General features: G+C 42.0%; 1 pseudogene; it reads right to left on the reverse strand.

Moving 5' to 3' along the window:
• Positions 1–1,360: 1,360 nt before the first annotated feature.
• On the reverse strand, positions 1,361–2,609 carry LOC149174759 (uncharacterized; annotated as a pseudogene).
• Positions 2,610–6,872: the final 4,263 nt, after the last annotated feature.

Genomic DNA, 6,872 nt, shown 5'->3' on the forward strand with positions numbered 1-6,872 from the left:
TCCAGAACTCAGAACATTTTACACATAATTTTTCATACAATAAATAAACTCAATCTGTGTGAAAACAAATCGACACAAATGGGGAGCTGTTTAGTCATTAACTGACAGGAGCCAATCATCTTTTCTGAAGGTAAGCAGCGTTACATTTTCACTCAAAAGGCCAATGGAGAGGTGGAAGCTGTAACTGTCAATCCTTGAAACATAACTGAAGTCGGACATAGGTAGCCGAATCCTATTCTCCCTGCTATGGTAGGCATTTTCCATTTAAGTTGGCTTTTGGCTTTCCACCTTCCCTGGCGTTCCATAGCCGATTCCAAACTTTGTAGCTAATTGGACTTTGTCTCTTATCCCTTTAATGGCCTTTCCAATGAGTATTTTGTTGGTAAAAGGGCCATAAATGTCTGAAGTGTCCAGAAAAGTGATGCCCCTGGGGACAACATGGTGGATGAGAGATATCATTCACGCATATTCTAGATAGAAAGCATTCCGTCTGGCTTCTGCTCATCGCGCTGCATACGATAATGAACTAGCTGTCACTTTAAGTCTATGGATTTGATCTCGAAATCGGGATTACAGATACGACGTTAGGCTCCAGACTAATCGCTAAATTCTCAAATCTTCTTGCTAATTCATCAAGACTGAGATGGAATGTGCCATTCCCAAGTTCTGCCATTTTCTCCAAGATAAAAGCTGCAGGATCCTTTCCACACATGATTGTATGCAATATCAACTTTGGCTCTGTCTTCTTCAATTTATTCACAAAAAGGAGAGGATCTTGTCTGTCATTGTTTACACCAGAGCTCAAGAAAATAATTATTGGTTTCTTCTTTCTCCACCTTAGGATCATTCGAACCCCGACAAATTACCTCCTCTGTCAATAACAAAAACCACGTGATGCAGTACATTCTTCAAATGGTTCGCAGAGAAAACGATGACCATCTGCAGTTATGTGGCCTCCATAGGATGGCGTTGAAGTTGCTTGTACATATTTGGAAGGTTGATGTAAACAGAAATGTCGTGTAAAATTGGGAGATCAGTTCATCAGCGAGAATGTGCTCTGGCAGTAAGTAATGGAGTGCCTACTGCAACAAGATCCAATTCGCTCTCCTCTCTAGGATGGCAGTCCACCAGGATCCCCAAACCAACACCAACCTGGCGCGTTATTGTCTTCCTCGTAGTTGAATTCATGAATGCCTATAAGATGAAAAAAAACTTGAACAAGATACTGCCAAAATGGGCAGTAAGACCTTGAGCCACTTGAAAAACTGACAACACCTTATGCAGATACAATGAACGAGTCTTCTTTCTTATCTATTTCTGCAATATGTACTCTTTACTACTCTCCAGGAAGCTTTTGTCTTATGAGGCCTGAATTTCATCTATTTGTGGCCATATACAGCAGTGCTGTTGGATATAACACGGATGGAATTTTCAACAGCTCCAGGGATTATCAAACAAGAATAAGTCAAAGCAAGAGTTCGAACAACCCTCATGGTCGTTTTACAAAGGGCTTTGCTGGGGGAGTGTACTGGACTCTAGATTTATCCATGTTCAACATTCTTTGTTCTAGTTCTTGAGCCTTTTCAACCCTGCCTTTACTTAAGTACGCTTTGATCATGGAAGTAAATGTGATTTTATCAGGTATGCATCCTTTTTCCTTCTTTTGTATCGGCACAGTTTCCATTTCAGTTAGATCCCCAGCCCTTGCATAGGCATCAATAACAGAATTGAAAACTGCAGTGTCTGGAGCTATATCAGAATTCTCCAACTTTCGCATAACATGTGTGATCTTCCGAAAGGCACCCGCTTTTCTATAAGCACTAACTAGAGAACAGAGAGTTACACAATCTGGCTTAATGCCCTCAGACATCATTAAATTGAACAAATATTCCATCTGCTCAATATCACCTACCCTTCCAAATGCATCGATCAGAATATTATAAGTGATAGTTTTGTCCATGAGAAAAAATATTTCTGCATGTATTCCATTACTGCAGTCATTTTATCATATAGACGCTCTTTTCCATATGCATACATTAAGATATTAAAAGTTTGGACATCTGGCTGAACTTCGACACCTTGAAACTTCTCATAGCAATTTTCCATCATCCCAATATGACCTTTGTTTCCAAAGGCCTTCATGGTTGCATTCATCATCCACACATCAGGCTTAGAATCTTGATCCTCCAACATCTTTGAAATGACATCTTCCATATCTTTAAATTTACCCACTTTACCATATGCATCCAGAATTGTATTATAGGTGACAGTATTGGGTTTGATTCCATTTCTCGACATTTCTGAGAGTAGCCTGTCAACATGATCGAACCGAGAATATTCAACACAAGATTTTATAAGTATACTATAAGTGAAAACATCTGGTTTGCATAGAGGAATTCTTTTCATTTCCTCTAGAAAGTAAATGCCTTGTGGATGCGCTCAAATTTTCGTTGCGCACATAGCCAGTGCGCCGCGTCGTTTGTGTGCGCTGTGCATATGTTATTTTAACATGGTGTGATAGTGCCCAGTGCGCCGCATGGCCCATGTGTGCCGCGCTCCTCTGCCTGTGCGCCGCGCGCACTGTCAACACACTGTCGGCCTTCTAACATCACAGCTCCGTTCCTCAAATTTCAACGCGACTTTCTCCTTTAGATTTTTTTATATCCTTTGGTGCAAATGAATTAATAACTTATGTAGACATGGAGAAATATCTTATATAAACATGGATTTCAACTTTTGTTTCTCATTTTGTAGTGTTTTTGGCTTTGGTGCTTTTACATTTAACACAATTCTGACATTTGTTTCCTTGCTGATATTCTGAGCTTGAATGATGGAATGATTCTTGTTCTTTGCAGGGCTGACTGATGTTGAATTCGGCAAAGGATCATGGCGAGGCTGCATGTGAACATCTTCAACTGAATTTTTTTTGAATAATTTCATATTTGAAAGCGAATTTAATGATTTCTTCTTCAAAACAGAGTTTTGAAGAAGAATCTCCCTTGAGCCTTATTTGATGATGAAATTTTTCACTGGAAACTGATCTGGAACCTCTCATGCAGACTCAGTAGAGAAAACCCTGGGCTCAAAGATTAAAATGACCCTTTTTGACCAAACTGGCATTTGATGACGGTAAATGACGAGAAATGAACCTTGGTGAATTTGGCACTGACAGAAGACTGACAAGACTGAGTCTAACATTGGCTCCAATTGAGATGGCAGCTGCCGCTTCGTGGAGGTGCCAAGAACTGCAGATCTTTGGGTGAGCAGACAGTGCCTTCCTTAGCTACAGGTGCAGCGCTTCCAAGTGTGACATTTTGTGATCGTTCGAGTAACTGCCCAACCCCTGGGCGTTCCATCTCTTCTCTACACTTTCTATATATTGTATGTATTCCATTTGCAAAGGGTTGGCTGGCTTGTAACTTCTGGGAGACTGTGGGAAAGAAACTTGGTTTTTGCATTGTATATTTTTACAGAGAATTAATGAAAGGCAGTGGCTTTGTTTCATGAGATTCCTGTGGTTGTGAGTATAGCAAGTGTGTCTCTTATGTTTCATATGTACCTTGTTATGTTCCATATTTCATTTCATATTCATTTCTGGTGAAGTTTTTCGAATGAGATTAGGTAGAATTCAATTTTATTGCTCTACCTCGAGGAAAATTTCATGTTAAAAAGGATTCATCTCCTATGCCCTTTTCACCTTCTTAATCGATCTCTCCATTCCGCCATATTTTAAAACTAAATTGCTATGCTTTCCGCCTACCTTGCCTCACGAAATAATCTGCTCCTTTATGTTAAGTTCTCTATTCATTGAGGTCCAGTGGTCCCATAACATCCCAGAAACACAGTCACTTTCAAAAATCTTTTCCAAAGTCCTTTTTCACTTACTAGCCTAAGTTAAACACCGCATTGTAAGTCATCTCATACCTTTTGGTTTATCCATTCGTTGAGTGTGACTCGGAGAGAGCCCTCTCCTGCTCTCGTAGGGCTAGCTATGAGACTGAGCGTGGTTTATGGTTACCCTGATTTTTGCCTTCTTTCAGCCTGAGGCAGATTTAGGTGCTAACATTAGGGATACCTGACCATCATGAGCACGATCATACAAAATAAGCCTTCATCATTCTCAGACGTTGTCAAGCATCAAGTATGGAAGGATGCTATGACCGAAGAATATGAGTCTATCATGAAGAATGATGTCTGGGAAGTAGTTCCCATACCCCAGGACAAGACAATTGTTACTTCCAAATGGCTTTACAAGATAAAGCATGCAGCAGATGGAAGTACGGAAAGGTATAAGGCTCGTTTTGTTGCTCGTGGTTTCTCCCAGAAGTAAGGTATAGACTATGATGTGATATTTGCACCTGTTGCCAGATATACGACCATCCGCTCGATCATAGCCCTTTTCGCTTCACAAGGATGAAACCTACATCAGATGGATGTCAAGACTGCATTCTTACACGGCTCGATCAAAGAAGAGGTCTACGTGGAGCAACCAGAAGGATTTGAAATTTATGATTGAAAATTTCATGTATGCAGGTTGAAGAAGGCTCTCTATGGGCTGAAGCAAGCACCCTGAGCATGGTATGAGAGGATCGACAACTACTTGATGAAGCTGGGATTCACTAGGAGTGAAGCCGATCCTAACCTTTACTTTAGGGTTGAAGATGACAAGCCTCTCATACTGGTGCTATATGTGGATGACCTCTTTTTAATAGGTGCAGACCTTCTCATTCACAAATGTAAGAGGGAGTTGGCTTCTGAATTTGAAATGAAGGACCAAGGACTTGAAGTATGGTAGAAGCCAAGGGAAATTTTCCTATCTCAAGGAAAATATGTGGTAAAGATATTGGAAAGATTTGGCATGATGGACTGCAAGCCTGTGGCTACCTCGAGGATCTTAACTTTTAGAAGTTATATGGTAGTGATGTCAGACCAGATTTGGGAAATGCCTATGAGTTTCAAAAACTCATTTGCATTGATGTTCTTGGTGAACCTCTGTCCGAACATATGTTTTGCAGTTAACACTGTGAGCTCATATTTGGTTGAGCCTCACTACATTGATGCCAAGAATCTTCTAAGATATCTTCATGGCACAATTACTAATGAATTGAGATACACTACCGGAAATATGAAACTGCATGATTATTCGAATGCTGATTAGGCAGGTAGTGTGGAGGATCACTGGAGCAATTTTTAGTGCTGTTTATCTTTGGATTCTGCTTCGATATAATGGATGAGCAGGAAGCAGAAGTCGGTTGCCATAAGCACTGCCGAGACCATATACATATCTACGAGTATGATCTTGTATGAAGCTGCCTGGTTGGGGAAGCTCTTTAGTGAGCTGCTTGAACACATACCACTATGATTCTCTGTAACAACCAGAGGTGGGATTCGATTATTGAGGAATCCCGTATTCGTTGATTGCTCCAGTAGATAGAAATCATCTAGGATATGATAAGACGATGAGAAAGGAGGCTCCATCGCATTAAGATGATGTAAGGTCGATACACCTTGTCAAAGCCTCGAGAAAAGATCTAATCTGTGATTTTCCCAAATGACTTGGAGTCGTCAAGAAACCCTTATACAAGGGTCCTGCATGTTGCATACATTGAGTTCTGGGAGCTCTGAGGGCTTGCAATTCTTACTGGATCAACATACGACCACAGGGTGAGTCACCCTCCCCTGGTGGTGCGCATTAGAACAAGATGACTCGCTCTCTTGTGGGACAAGATGATTCGCTCTCTTGTGGAACAGGATGATTCGCTCTCCTATGTAGCAGGATTGATGTGTTCTCCTGTGAGGCCTGGATTGATGTGTTCTCCATGGCGGCCTGGATTGATGTGTTCTCCATGGCGATTGTAGCAGGATTGATGTGTTCTCCTGTGAGAACAGGATTGATTAGTTCTCCTGTCGAGGCATCCTACCCATGCAATCTGGGACTCATGGGAAGTACCTCTCATATGATCAATGAGTAGGGAAATGAAGTTAGGGACCATAGTAGTACCGATAGATGCATCGTTGTATCTACCATACACCCTACGCTAGGATGACCTCCATTGATCTGGGATCAATGATATTGGTCTGGGACCAGTGGTAGGAGTTGTCCCATACTATGACGCTGACTTTGGGTCGGTTGAGACTAGTCTGGGACCAGTGGTACATACTCTGAGACTGACTTCGTATCAGTGCAGTACTGGTCTGGGACCAGTGAGAGTGGTACATACTATGACGCTGACTTCGGGTCGGTTGAGACTGGTCTACGACCAGTGGTACACTCTCTGAGACTGCGATACTAGTCTGGGACTAGTGGTAGGAGTTGTACCATACTATGACGCTAACTTCAGGACGGTTGAGACTGGTCTGGGACTAGTGGTACATACTCCAAGACTGACTTCGTGTCAGTGCAGTACTAGTCTGGGACCAGTGAGAGTGGTACATACTATGACGCTGACTTCGGGTTGGTTGAGACTGGTCTGGGACCAGTGGTACACTCTCTGAGACTGTGATACTAGTCTAGGACCAGTGGTAGGAGTGGTACTTACTATGAAGCTGACTTCGGGTCAGCTGAGACTGGTCTGGGACCAGTGGTACGCACTCTGAGACTGACTTTGAGTCAGTGGAGGATGATACTGGTCTAGGACCAGTGGAGTTGTACTCACTATGACGCTGACTTCGGGTTGGTTGAGACTGGTCTGGGACTAGTGGTACATACTCTGAGACTAACTTTGAGTCAGTATGATACATCCTCGATCATTTCTTCTTCTTCATAATTCAGACAAAAGCAGAGCAGAACAGAAAAATGCAAGAGCAGAGCAGAACAGAGCAAAACAATACCGATCAATACAGGGCATAACAAGACAAAGCAGAACATGCAG

This window comes from Pinus tabuliformis, chromosome 4_1, assembly GCF_031772625.1.
Source record: "Pinus tabuliformis cultivar Carrire ecotype Pingquan chromosome 4_1, CPIR1, whole genome shotgun sequence".
Taxonomy (NCBI): Eukaryota; Viridiplantae; Streptophyta; class Pinopsida; order Pinales; family Pinaceae; genus Pinus; species Pinus tabuliformis.